The sequence below is a fragment of the Piliocolobus tephrosceles genome, chromosome 7 (genome assembly GCF_002776525.5).
Source record: "Piliocolobus tephrosceles isolate RC106 chromosome 7, ASM277652v3, whole genome shotgun sequence".
NCBI lineage: Eukaryota > Metazoa > Chordata > Mammalia > Primates > Cercopithecidae > Piliocolobus > Piliocolobus tephrosceles.
Window position 1 is genome coordinate 36,547,032 of NC_045440.1, and position 14,896 is coordinate 36,561,927.

The following is a 14,896-nucleotide window of genomic DNA, read 5'->3' on the forward strand; positions in this document are numbered from 1 at the left end:
CATTAAGCATTAGAATTAATATAACACCCAGGAAGTCCACTCTTGGCTATATACCCAAGAAAACTGAAAACATATGTTCACATAAAGCTTGTCCACCCTTGTTCATAGCATCATTATTCATAATCGCCAAAAAGTGGAAATGTTATTTATTTATTTATTTTTTGTGAGATGGAGTCTTGCTCTGTTGCCCAGGCTGGAGTGCAGTGGCACCATCTCGGCTCACTGCAACCTCCACCTCACGTGTTTAAGCGATTCTCCTGCTTCAGCCTCCCGAGTAGCTAGGATTACAGGCGCCCGCCACCACGCCCGGCTAATCTTTGTATTTTTAGCAGAGGGGGGTTTCGCCATGTTGGCCAGGATGGTCTTGAACTCCTGACTTCAAGTGATCCCCCTTTCCCCTGTTCCTCGGCCTCCCGAAGTGTTGGGATTACAGGCGTGAGCCACTGCGCTCGGCTCCAAATGTCATTTTATTATTTGGGTTACAATAAAAGAGTGAACGTCTCAGAGCCCTGGTTCTTTATTCGAATACAGGAATGTTGTAAGGACATAACGACTGATGCATCGATAAACAAAATATGGTGTTAATATATTCATACAATGGAATATTTGGCCATAGAAAGGAATGAACTACTGATGCATGCTACAATATGAATGAACCTTGAAAACATCACACTACGTGAGCAAAGTCAGTCAGAAAGACTGCATATTGTGTAATTCCATTTATATGAAATGGCCAGAGTAGGTAAATCTAGAGACAGAAAGCTTAATGGTTGCCAGAGGTTGGGGGACTGGTGGTGTAGGTGAGAATATGCTTTTTGGGATGATGAAATAAATGTTCTAAAATCGGGGCCTGGTGAGATGGCTCTCACCTGTAATCAATCCCAGCACTTTGGGTGGTTGAAGCCAGAGGATTGCTTGAGTTCAGGAGTTTGAGACCAGCCTGGGCAACATAGTGAGACCTTGTCTCTAAAAAAAAATAAAAAATAGAAAACAAAAAATAAGAAATCTTCTAAAATCAGTGGTGATGGTTGCACAACTCTGAATATACTAAAAACTACTGAGTTGTACATTTTAAAAGGGTAGAGTTTATAGCATGTTGATTATATCACAGTTTAAACAATTGTATGAGAAAAACATGTAGCAGTGAGAAATTATTTTTTATTTTTGAGGCGGAGTGTTGCTCTGTTGCCCAGGCTGGAGTGCAGTGGCACAATCTCAGCTCACTGCAACCTCCGCCTCCCTGGGTCAAAGTCTCCTGCTTCAGCCTTCCTAGTAGCTGGGATTACAGGTGCCCACCATCACGCCCACCTAAATTTTGTATTTTAAGTAGAGACGGGGTTTTGCCGTGTGGGCCAGGTTGGTCTTGAACTCCTGATCTCAGGGTATCCTCCCGCCTTGGCCTTCAAAAGTGCTGGGATTACAGGTGTGAGCCACAGTACCCGGACAAGATTAATTATAAATTAAAGAAAGATCTGGCTGGGTGTGGTGGCACGCCTGTAATCCCAGCACTTTGGGAGGCCAAGGAGGGTGGATCACCTGAGGTCAGGAGTTTGAGACCAGCCTGGCCCACATGGCAAAACCCTGTCTCTACTAAAAATAGAAAAATTAGCCGGGCATGGTGGCGGGCGCCTGTAATTCCAGCTATTCGGGATGCTGAGGCAGGAAAATCACTTGAACCCGGGAGGCGGAGGTTGCAGTGAGCGGAGATCACACCATTCTACTCTAGCCTGGGAGACAAAAGTGAAACTCCATCTCAAAAAAAAAAAAAAGAAAGATCCATATTTTCTCTGCCTAAATCTGGTATACGTAGGTCATGGGACTATAGAGTGATGAGATGCTTGGCCAAATTAGACCAAAATTCAGTCCAAGTGGGGAAAGAGGAGAGGACCTCTAAACTGATGACTACCTTCTGCTAGGCCTGCTGTATTATCAAAACCAAAGTCTGTTTTCTGGGATAGAGTTAGGGAGGGTTGGATACACTACAGAAGTTAAGATTTTAGCATTGTGTAAGGAGTTGTCAAGTGTGGTTTGAGTACACTTGTGCCCATAGGGTGGGTGATGGTGCTGAAGTACTTGGAGATAAAGGTGGAAATGTGTAATGGGCATTTGTAAACCATTTTAAGAGTTTGTACTTTTAGATTGATGATTCTGCAACTTTAAAAGTATAGGATGATAATTTTTCTGCAGCAATAGAAAACTCATACCAAACATATGCATGTTGGCCGGGCGTGGTGACTCACTCCTATAATCCCAGCACTTTGGGAGACTGAGGCAGGGTAGATCACCTGAGGTCAAGAATTTGAGACCAGCCTGGCCAACATGGCAAAACCCTGTCTCTACTAAAAACACAAAAATTAGCCAGGCATGGTGGCACATACCTGTAAACCCAGCTACTAGGGGGGCTGAGGCAGGAGGATTATTTGAAACCGGGAGGCGGAAGTTGCAGTAAGCCAAGATCATGTCACTGCACCCCAGCCTGGGCAGCAAAGCAAGACTCGATCTCAAAAAAAAAAAAAAAAAAAAAAGGTATGTATGTTGTCACAGATGTTGCAATGTTTTTTCCAGATTTGTTCTTTTGACTTTTTATGTTTTGCATTTTAATAGTATAAATCTGTCAAATTAGAAAACCAAACAGTATAGAAACCTTTTATAACCTTGCTACTCAAAAAGTGTGGTCCATGTACTAGAAGCTTTGGTGTCACTTGTGAGGCTGACAGAAATGCAAAATCTCTCCCCTTCCAGACTTACTGCTGCAACTTATTAAGATCCCCAGGTTATTCATGTGCACATTAATATTTGAGAAGCATTGCTGTATAGAACTGGTTGTATTGAGATGATGTACTGAACTACAACACAGACTTGACTATGTTAACACATTTAAGTATGGCAGGGAAAAAATTAGAAATCTATCACTCCCTTTTCTTTTTTTCTTTTTTTTTTTGAGACAGAGCCTCGCTCTGTCGCCCAGGCTGGAGTGCAGTGGCCTGAACTAGGCTCATTGCAAGCTCTGCCTCCCAGGTTCACGCTATTCTCCTGCCTCAGCCTCCCGAGGAGCTGGGACAACAGGTGCCTGGGACGACAGGTGCCTGCCACGACGCCTGGCCAATATTTTTGTATTTTTAGTAGAGACGGGGTTTCACCGTGTTAGCCAGGATGGTCTTGATCTCCGACCTCGTCATCCGCCCGCCTCAGCCTCCCAAAGTGCTGGGATTACAGGTGTGAGCCACCGCGCTGGGCCTATTTTTTTTTTTTTTTAATTTTTTTTTTGAGACAGAGTTTTGCTCTTCTTGCCCAGGCTGGAGTGTGATGGCACCATCTTGGCTCACTGCAACCTCCACCTTCCGGGTTCAAGCGATTCTCCTGCCTCAGGCTCTCAAGTAGCTGGGATTACAGGCGCCCGCCACCATGCCCGGCTACTTTTGTATTTTTGGTACCCGGCCACTCCCTATGTTTTTTCAGAGTAAAACTTTAGGCTGGGCGTGGCGACTCACGCCTGTAATCCCAGCACTTTGGGAGGCTGAGGTGGGCAGGTCACCTGAGGTCAGGAGTTTGAGACCAGCCTGGCCAAGGTGGTGAAACCCCGTCTCTACTAAAAAATACAAAAATCAGCTGGGTGTGGTGGCTCACATCTGTAATCCCAGCTACTTGGGAGGCTGAGGCAGAAGAACCACTTGAACCTGGGAGATGGAGGTTGTAGTGAGCCGAGATCACAACACTGCACTCCAGCCTGGGCAGCAGAGCAAGACCTTGTCCCAGAAGACAAAAAACAAAAATGAGCCGTGCGTGGTGGCAGGCGCCTGTAATCACAGCTACTCTGAGAATTGCTCAAACCAGGGAGGTGGCGGTTGCAGTGAGCCAAGATCATGCTACTGCACTCCAGCCTGGCCTACCAAGCGAGACTCTGTCTCAAAAACAAAAACAAAAACAAAAACAAAAATAAAAACAAAGGAAGTAAGGGAAAAGAGTTGAGAAACCTCTTTTGAGCTAAAGGGAGAAAACAACAAGTTTGGAATTGGAGCAGAGGGACATTGACAACTATTGGTCTCCTCTCATGGTGGAGTAGGAGGCTAGGTCCTCTTACAGTGAAGGAAGTAGAATGGGATGCTGTGTGAAATTTATTTGGTAAATGTTTGAACCAGATGCTGGGACAAGAGGGACAGAACAGAGAAGCATTTGGAAGAGATCCAAATGCGTTTGAAAAGTTAAAAAATTATGATTGTCAGTATAGGAGCATAAGGTAATTTATTAGTGATTTTGAACTATATAGCTATACAAATAATTTATCATGTACTTTACTAATAATTTTTGTCCAATTCTTATGAAAACTATAAGCAAATCTGTAAATGGAATTTATGTAGTACAAGTGCTACTGATTCCTCTGCTGTTAGATTTGCTTAGGCTGGGGTTTCAGTTTGGAGGAATGTTGGTAAGCCACTTTGGAAAATGTAATCATATATTCACTTTAAAGGAATTGACTCCAGTCTTCATCTGGGATTATTTATTTCTCAAAAGAGAAGAAAGGAAATACATTAGCTATCTTGCATAATTTTAATCAAATTTTCTTTGGCATAGAACTTTAATTCACATTATTGTGGCTTGTGAAAACATTTTATTACCTTTTAGTTTGTATTTCATTCAACAAATAAAAAGTTTGGAAACAGTTAGGCACATGATAAAATTGGTAACTTAGTTTATAGAATAGAGTTCAGCTTCAGCCAGTTTCCTGTGAAACCGCTGTTTCATAGAATTAGTGTCATGTTGGGAGGGCCATGAGCTACAGACTTTCACTGTTACTGGGGATATTTTTAGATTTGTCCCATTTTGTCCAAAAGGAGGAAAAAAAAAGACAAAGACATTATTTTTTTCATTAAGACAATAAAATTCTACTTTTTTAGTGCTTCATTGAGGACATTCTTTTTTTTCATTAAAAGAATTATGGCATAATTTACATAAAGTAAATTTCACTGTCTTTAGGGTATAGTTCTGTGAGTTCTGTTAAATGCATACAATTATGTAACCAGCACTACCACCACAACTGAGCTATACATACTGACCCATCTTTTTTTGTTGTTTTTTTTTTTGAGACGGAGTCTCACTCTGTCGCCTAGGCTGGAGTGCAATGGCACAATCTTGGCTGACTGCAACCTCCACCTCCTGGGTTCAAGCGAATATCCTGCCTCAGCCTCCTGAGTAGCTGGGATTACAGGTGTGCACAATCATGCCCGGCTAATTTTTGTATTTTTAGTAGAGATGGAGTTTCACCATGTTGGTCAGGCTGATCTTGAACCCTGACCTCGTGATCCAACCACCTTGGCCTCCCAAAGTGCTGGGATTACAGGCGTGAGCCACCACGCCCGGCCACTGACCCATCTTTTAAACAAGAATTCTAGGGTAAGAATTTAAGAAGATTTAATTTTTACCTATCCCTAAAGCCTGTTAAAATTACAGAAAAGGAATTGTATTTCTCATTTTAAACATTTAATCCCACCTTCGTTTTTTAAAGTCGCATTATGAACTCATTTGTATAACATATATAACATATATATGCACACATACACTCAATATATTGAGTGTGTTTCAGTCAGTTGCAGTCTTTTTTTTTTCTCCTCCCAAATGGACCAAAGAGTCACTGGCTTGCCTTTAATTAGCTGTAACCTTTAAGCTTGCTTTATTTATTTATTTATTTATTTAGTGACAGAGTCTTGCTCGCCCTGTCACCCAGGCTGGAGTGCAGTGGCATGATCTCGGCTCACTGCAAGCTCCGCCTCCTGGGTTCACGCCATTCTCCCGCTCAGCCTCCCGAGTAGCTGGGACCACAGGCACCCACCACCACGCCTGGCTAATTTTTTTTTTTGTATTTTTAGTAGAGATGGGGTTTCACTGTATGAGCCAGGATGGTCTCAGTCTCCTGACCTCGTGATCCACCTGCCTCGGCCTCCCAAAGTGCTGGGATTAAAGGCATGAGCCACTGTGCCCGGTCACCTTTAAGCTTTTACAAGTGTAGTCAACCAGGTAAGGGTGGTGGGGGCCATTTCCCAAAACTTCTCCTGCTGACTCAAAAGTTAGGTTCTTCAGAGTAAAATAGGCTCTTCACTGTTTTCAAGGTTATTCCAGAGTTTCCTTGTATTCTATCTAATCTCAGCTGCCACAATCAGACAGACGGAAAGCGCAAGGACACTTTTCCTTGCATCTGTACTGGAAGCCTTAGCAGCAGAGAGCAGTCGTTCTTTTTGATGCTTAAATGATACCATATTATGTCAATGGAAGTCCCTTTTTCTTGGCTTCTGATTCCTTTGGACATAACCCATTGATTTTTTTTTCTGTTTCTTTTTGTGGAGAACGGGGTCTTGCTATATCACCTAGGGAGGTCTCAATCTCCTGGGCTCAAGCTATACTCCTGCCTCTGCCTCCCTAAGTGCTGGGATTACAGGCATGGGCCACCGTGCCTGGCATGACCCATTGATTTTTTTTTTTTTTTTTTTTTAGACGGAGTCTTGCTCTGTCGCCCCGGCTGGAGTGCAGTGGCTGGATCTCAGCTCACTGCAAGCTCCGCCTCCCGGGTTCACGCCATTCTCCTGCCTCAGCCTCCCGAGTAGCTGGGACTACAGGCGCCGCCACCTCGCCCAGTTAGTTTTTTGTATTTTTAGTAGAGACGGGGTTTCACCGTGTTAGCCAGGATGGTCTCGATCTCCTGACCTCGTGATCCGCCCGTCTCGGCCTCCCAAAGTGCTGGGATTACAGGCTTGAGCCACCGCGCCCGGCCATACCCATTGATTTTTAATAGCTTCCTTGATTTCTGATACAACAAGGTGTCTCAGGCTTTGTATATATTTTGTCCCAAGCCTCATAATCAGCCATTCCTTAAGAACTTGGTTGAATTTTTCTCCCAAGTGGAGAATTACATTTAGAAACCGTCAAGTCAAGATCTGAGCAGGAAAACAGAAACCACACTAGTTAGAATTTGATTTAGGAAATTAGCTAAATAGGTTATTAGAGTTCTCAAAAGGGAAAAAGAAAACACAGAAGTAACAAAAAATAGTAAGTGGAGGAAGTAGCTACAATTCCTAAGGCTGGGGAATAAAGGGAAGAGGTTGGGGTGATTAGAACCAGGAAACTTGGAAGAATGGCCGGGCGCAGTGGCTTACACTTGTAATCCTAGCCCTTTGGGAGACTGAGGCAGGTGGATTGCTTGAGCCCAGGAGTTCAAGACCAGCCTGGGCAACATGAGAAAATCCTGTCTCTACAAAAAACAAAAATTAGCCAGGTGATAGTGGGCTCCTGTATTCCTAGCTACTCAGGAGGCTGAGGTGGGAGGATCACCTGAGCCCAGGAGGTCGAGGGTGTGGTGAGCTGTGATTGTGCCACTGCACTCCAGCCTGGGTGACAGAGTGAGACCCTGTCTCAAATGAAATGAAATGAAATAAATGAAATGAAAGGACATGACATGAAATATAAAAAGAACCTGGAAACTTGGAAGAGTGGCCAGGAGGTGGCGCCTCCTACCTGGTGCAGGTACCTCTGAGGGCGTTCAGCTTGAAGAGTGTTGTTGACTGACTGCTGCATACAGGTTGAATGGCATTGCAGGGCTGACACTGACAGAAACAGCAAACAGACAGGAAGAAGCAAGTCCACTGTCTCCTCCTCTAGCCTAGCATACTGTGTTGGCAGAACCAGAAAGCAAGCAAGCTGGGGAGGGAGAAATGTTTATAGACTTCCAGCCTTGCATCACAGAGCCAAGTGTAGAATGCCATGCTTGTGGCCGGGTGCAGTGGCTCATGCCTGTAATCCTAGCACTTTGGGAGGCCGAGGCGGGTGGATCACGAGGTCGGGAGATCAAGACCATCCTGGCCAACATGGTGAAACCCTATCTCTACTAAAAATACAAAAATTATCTGGGCGTGGTGGTACATGCCTGTAATCCCAGCTACTCCGGAGGCTGAGGCAGGAGAATGGCTTGAACCTGGGAGGCGGAGACTGCATTGAGCTGAGAGCACCACTGCACTCCAGCCTGGGCAACAAGAGCAAGACTCTGTCTCAAAAAAAGAAATAGAGTGCTGTGTTTGGACCTGAGGGACAAGGACCAATACCTTAATACTTGGTACAGAAATTACAGTTGGGTACCTGGCTTATATACTAATTATTATTGTGTTGTCATTGTGTCTAGACCTTTCCAAAGGGCAGAATTATAAAATAAGTATTTTAAAATAGAAAAATAAATGAGTTCATACTTAAATTAATTCAAATTTAACACTATAGAAATTTTAACTTCTTTGTGTATTTTATATGAAAAAATCTTGATTCCTAACTTAAAATAATTACAAATATTTGCACAATCTAACAATAATGTGTAAAATAAATTCAAAATAATGCTAGGTTCCAGTTCTGGCATGACAGCATGAAGAATTCTGTGGACCTAGTTCCCAGTGAAACTGGTGAACATTAATTTTAAAAAACAACAAATTACAGTTTCTAGAAATGGTCCTAGGGAATAGAGCAAATGAAGAAAACCTTTTTTTTAAGTTTTTATTTTTAGACAGAGTCTTGCTCTGTCGCCCAGGCTGGAGTGCAGTGGTGCCATCTTGGTGATCTCGGCGATCTTGGCTCACTGCAACCTCCGCCTCCCGGATTCAAGTGATTCTCTTGCCTCAGCCTCCTGAGTAGCTGGGGTTACAGGTGTGTGTCACCATGCCCAGCTAATTTTTGTATTTTTAGTACAGACAGGGTTTCACCATGTTGGTCAGGTTGGTGTTGAACTCCTGACTTCGTGATCCACCTGCCTTGACCTCCCAGAGTGCTGGGATTATAGGCATGAGCCACTGCGCCTGGCCATGAAGAAACATGAAGAACCTTGAGTCTGTGATATTTGAACTAAAACCTTCTCCATCCCTCCTTTTTTACAGCTAGTGAGATAGAAACTTCACTCTAGAGGGTGTAGCCAAGAACACAGGGCTCCAGCTTCATGTATTCTACCCCATTGCCTCAGTCAGAAGGTTTTCATCCTAGGAGGAGGAGTAGCATACCAACATTTCTCATTTTGCCCCAAGTGCCTGTCATTGAGGCAAAATTCTAGGTAATTGTGGCTGACTGGTGGTGGTTCCTTTCTTTCACCCAGTCCCTACTCCTAGGATGGAGACTTGACCTTGGGCAAGGCACTGCTGAAACTACTGGGGCTCTGATCATCTTTACCCTTGCTTTTCAAGCCGAGAAGACCTAAGTCTATAACCTCACTTCCACTGGGTACTCCACTTCGTAAAGCAGGGATGCCATTCAGATAAACACACCATTGTCCCCACTCTAGCTGTAGAGAGTGGTTCAGATGTTTTATCTGGAAGCAGAAATAGGCTGTAAAACAGGTAGCTCTTAATCTTTTCCTAAAGGAACAAAGTGTGGAGAAGCTCAAGAGTATGGAGAAACTCAAAAAAACTGCGGAGGTTGTTGTGCAAAGCAATAGGAAAGAGACTGGTTAAATTCACTAGAGATGTAGGATAAACTGTAGGCCAGCTAGTTTGCTGGAGAGAACCAGGAAAAGAAGAAGCTAGGAGGAGCCTTTGGTATCAGAACCATTCTCAAGCACTGACGTTGGGAACTAACTGTCCCTTTAGAGGGACCCAAATTTGATCTACTCAGTCTGTGGAGCAATTTATGCCCCAGGGTGTTATTAAAACCAGTAGAGCAATCAGCTGGAAATTAGTGAAGCTTTAACAACTAGATGTGGTCAAGGAAAGATACACTCAAGGAAAGTCTTGCAAAGACCTTTGTCACCCAGGGTGACTGTGGGCATCCCCAAGGCTGTGCCTTCTAACGAGCAATATCACATACTTCATACTTGAAGTTTGAGGGCAAACAGACTTTACAAAAATAATCCAGCTAGTTACTAAACAAATGAACAAATGACAGTAACAAGCCTGAGGTGGAAAAGGTGGGAACAGTAGTACTCAGAGTTGCTAAAATGTCTAGTTTCCAACAAAAAATTATGAGCTATGGAAAGAAACAGGAAAGTATGACCCATACACTGGAAAAAAAGCAGGTAACAGAAACCGATTGTGAAAGTGACCAGATGTCACATTTAATAGACAGAGACTTCAAAGTAGCCATTGTATATGTTCAAATAACTGAAAAACTATGATTAAAGAAGCAAAGGTGTGTGATAATGTCACGTCAAATAGGGAATATCATTAAAGAGATAGAAATTATATATTAAAAAAGAACCAAATAGAAATCCTGGAGTTGAAAAGTACAATAACTAAAATGAAAAATTAGGGGAGTTCAATAGGCTATAGCTGACAGAAGAAATAATTCATGAATTTGAAGATAGATCAATACAGATTATGCAATTTGAAGGAGAAAAAAAGACTGATGTGTTGAAGAAATGTCAGACACCATTGAACACACCAACATATCAGAAATGATTAATAACAAGGTTAATATAACAAAAGATACAAATATGCTCTTTTCTTCTCTCAGATTCTTTTAAAGACATTATATAAAGTAATAAGTATAACAATATAATGTTGAGTTTGTAACATTTGTAGACATAATGTGGATAATAGTAAAATCACAAAAAAGGGGAAAAGGAACAGACTTATATAGGAATAACATTCCTGTATCTCACTGGAATTAAGTTAGTATAAATCAGAAGCTGATTCTGATGAGAAGTATATTGTTAGCCCAGCTGGGTGCGGTGGCTCACGTAATCCCAGCACTTTGGGAGGCCAAGGTGGGCAGATGATGAGGTCAGGAGATCAAGACTATCCTGGCTAACATGGTGAAACCTTGTCTCTACTAAAAATACAGAAAAAAAAAATTAGCCGGGCGTGGTGGTGGGCGCCTGTAGTCCCAGCTACTCGGGAGGCTGAGAGAATGGCGTGAACCCGGGAGGCGGAGCTTACAGTGAGCCGAGATCGTGCTACTGCACTCCAGCCTGGGTGACAGAGCGAGACTCTGTCTCAAAAAAAAAAAAAAAGAAGTATATTGTTAGCCCAAGAGTAACCTCTAAAGAAAAAAAAAGTATAAAAATGTATAATCATTAAGTTATAATGCTGCATTTCAAAATATTCACTTAATGCAAAAGAAAGCAGTAAAGGTGGAATAAAGGACAAAAACACATGAGACATATAAAAAACAAAAAGTAAAAGTAGATGACAAAAAGTAAAAATAAAACATGTAAATCCAGTTGTATCAATAATATTAAATGTACATGGATTCAACAATTGAGTCAAAAGATAGACTGGATTTAGAAAAAACAAGATTCAATTATATGATGTCTAAAGGTGGCACACTTAAGGTTTAAAGATACAAATAGTTTGAAAGTAAATGGATGGAAAAATAAATATAATGCAATAAAGAAAAGATAAATGAGGCCGGGCACGGTGGCTCAAGCCTGTAATCCCAGCACTTTGGGAGGCCGAGACGGGCGGATCACGAGGTCAGGAGATCAAGACCATCCTGGCTAACACGGTGAAACCCCGTCTCTACTAAAAAATACAAAAATCTAGCCGGGCGAGGTGGCGGGCGCCTGTAGTCCCAGCTACTCGGGAGGCTGAGGCAGGAGAATGGCGTGAACCCGGGAGGCGGAGCTTGCAGTGAGCTGAGATCTGGCCACTGCACTCCAGCCCCGGCAAGAGAGCGAGACTCCGTCTCAAAAAAAAAAAAAAAAAAAAAAAAAAAAAAGAAAAGATAAATGTTTGAGTGTCAGATATCCCAGTTACCCTGTTTTGATCATTACACTTTACATACATGTATCAAAATGTCACATGTATCCCAAAAATACGTACTACTTTTATGTATCAATTAAAAATTATATACACACACACAAATACATATATATAAATGTATATATATATATATAAAATAAATATGCAAATGGCAACTATGAGAAAGCCAGAGTGGCTACATTAATATCAGACCAAATAGACTTTGTTTACTTTTTATTCATTTATTTATTTTTGAGAGGGAGCCTTGCTGTGTCACCCAGGCTAGAGTGCAGTGGCACGATCTTGGCTCGTTGCAACCTCTGCCTCCCAGGTTCAAGCAATTTTCCTGCCTCAGCCTCCCAAGTAGTTAGGACTACGGGTGTGTGCCACCATACCTGGCTAATTTTTTTTTTTTTTTTTTTTGAGATGGAGTCTTGCCCCTGTCGCCTAGGCTGGAGTGCAGTAGTGCAATCTCAGTTCACTACAACCTCTGCCTCCTGGGTTCAAGCAATTCTCATGCCTCAGCCTCCTGAGTAGCTGGGATTATAGGTGCCTGCTACCACACCCAGCTAATTTTTGTATTTTACTAGAGATGAGGTTTCACCATGTGGTCCAGGCTGGTCTTGAACTCCTGACCTCAAGTGGCCCACCCACCTTGGCCTCCCAAAGTGTTGGGATTACAGACGTGAGCCACCATGCCAGGCCTGAATTATATACTTTAAATAGGTGAATTGGATGGTAGTGAGTAAAACTTGAAAATAAGAATACCAGTTTTATGAGTAACAACTAATGGATGCAGTTTAGGTTTCTTTGCGGTTCAACTTATCCTTAGAGAATAAATTCCACTGAGGACATACAGTTAAAATATAATGTGAGCTAAAAGTCATTTGAAGTAATTCTTTTTTCTCTATGGTTGTGTTACCAACTTGATCATTATTGCATTGATTGACTTTTCCTATGCTGAAACAATTCCAGGGTTTTAGTAGCTTATAATGATAAACATTTATTTCTTGCTCAGGTTCTGTGAGTCCACTCTAGTGGTTCTTCTCTAGGCCTCAGGTTCAGTTTAGGTCTACCTGTGTGTCTTCTCATCCTGGAACTTCAGTTGAAAACACAGCTCCCATGAGATAATGTAGGTCTTGTGGAGGGCATGGGAACATTTAAGAGGGTTGCTGGAATTTGCAGCGACTCCTAAATCCTTTGTGTGGACTGGCACACTGTCACTTTCAGCCGTATTTGTTTGTTTTGCATAAAAGGTTAAATTACCTTTTTTGTTTGTTTTGTTTTTTTGAGATGGAGTCTGCCTCTGTTGCCCAGGCTGGAGTGCAGTGGTACGATCTAGGCTCACTGCAAGCTCCACCTCCCAGGTTCGCGCCATTCTCCTGCCTCAGCCTCCCGAGTAGCTGGGACTATAGGTGCCCGCGACCATGCCCGGCTAATTTTTTGTATTTTTAGTAGAGACGGGGTTTCACCGCGTTAGCCAGGATGGTCTCGATCTCCTGACCTCGTGATCCGCCTGCCTTGGCCTCCCAAAGTGCTGTGATTACAAGTGTGAGCCGCCACGCCCAGCCAAATTATGTTTTTTACTTATGTGAGTTTGTATTGACACAACCACATTCACTATCCCCCAGTTTTTCCTCATCTTGCCCCATTCCATATTTTATCTTTCCTTGTCCTTGTGACAGTATCGGTTCCCAATAACACTACTGTATGTATTTATTCTATTCTACAATACACACAAGAAAGTTTAAAAATTTAGATAGTAATATCACTACTAGTAACATTATTTGAAGAGTTTAAGATATTTTTAAATTTCTTTTGCCTTTAGAATATGTACCACTAAGGATGTCCATTCAGAAAACTGTTCAAGAATTATTTGAATTATATTCTGTGTGTGGTTATCAAGTTGGTTGGTTTTTTCTTTTTAAAGATGGGGTCTTACTCTGTTGCCCAGGCTGGAGTGCAGTGGCACAGTCATAGATCATAGCTCACCATAACCTTAAATTCCTGGACTTTGCCTCTGCCTCTCACCTCTCAGCTTCCTGAGTAGCTGGCACTATAGGTACCCATCATCATGCCCACCTGACATTTATTTATTTATTTATTTTTAGTAGAGACTGAGTCTCATTATTTTCCAGGCTGGTCTTGAACTCCTGGTCTCTGGCCTCAAGCAGTCCTCTTGCCTCAGGTACCTAAAGTGCTGGGATTACAGATTGAGCCACTGCGCCCAGCCTGAGTTGGTGGGTTTTTTTTTTGAGACAGTCTCCACTCTGTGGCCCAGGCTGGAGTGCAGTGGTGTGATCTTGGCTCACTGTAACTTCTGCCTCCTGGGTTCAAGTGATTCTCATGCCTCAGCCTCCTGAGTAGCTGAGATTATAGACACCTGCCACCACACCCAGCTAATTTTTGTATTTTTAGTAGAGATGGGGTTTCACCATGTTGGCCAGGCTGGTCTCAAGGTGATCCACCCGCGTCAGGCCTCCCAAAGTGGTGGGATTACAGGCGTGAGCCACTGTGCCTGGCCAAGTTGGTGGTTTTTTAAGAAGATAAAATACAGTTTGAATTCATACTGATATTTACAATTCAAATTAAGGATTATAAGGTTTTAAGTTTCATTGTTCTTATATCTGTGTCTCCTCTGTCCCATTATGAAAATACTGATTCCCAACAATACCAATGTAAGTATTCATTTGCAACTATAATACCCCCGTAACAGTACCAAGATAACAGTACCAACAGTGTTGATAATTATGATTACTGAAAAAAATTCAAAGTATTACTGAAAACAAAGTATTATGAAACTGATAAGTAGTGCAGTTAAGCTAATAGTGATAATCTCTCAGTTATTTCAGCTGCCAATGAATTTCTTTGTGAAATCATATTCAAAGTTTTAGAAAAAATGTCGAAGGTCCTGTTCAAGCTTAAAACGATACTTGGGCCAGGCACAGTGGCTCACGCCTATAATTCCAGCACTTTGGGAGGCCTAGGCAGGTGGATCTTCTGAGGTCAGGAGTTCAAGACCAGCCTGGCCAACATAGTGAGATCTCGTCTCTACTAAAAGTACAAAAAATTAGCTGGGCTTGGTGGCAGGCGCCTGAAATCCCAGCTACTCGGGAGGCTGAGGCAGGAGAATTGCTTGAACCTACCTGGGAGGCGGAGGTTGCAGTGAGCCGAGATCGTGCCATTGCACTCCAGCCTGGGCA

General features: G+C 42.6%; 1 protein-coding gene across 2 annotated transcripts in view; it reads left to right on the top strand.

Annotated features, from left to right (window-relative positions):
• Nucleotides 1-14,896, top strand: part of BAG4 (BAG cochaperone 4) — a 36,600-nt gene that overhangs the window by 1,438 nt on the left and 20,266 nt on the right. The window lies entirely within an intron of this gene.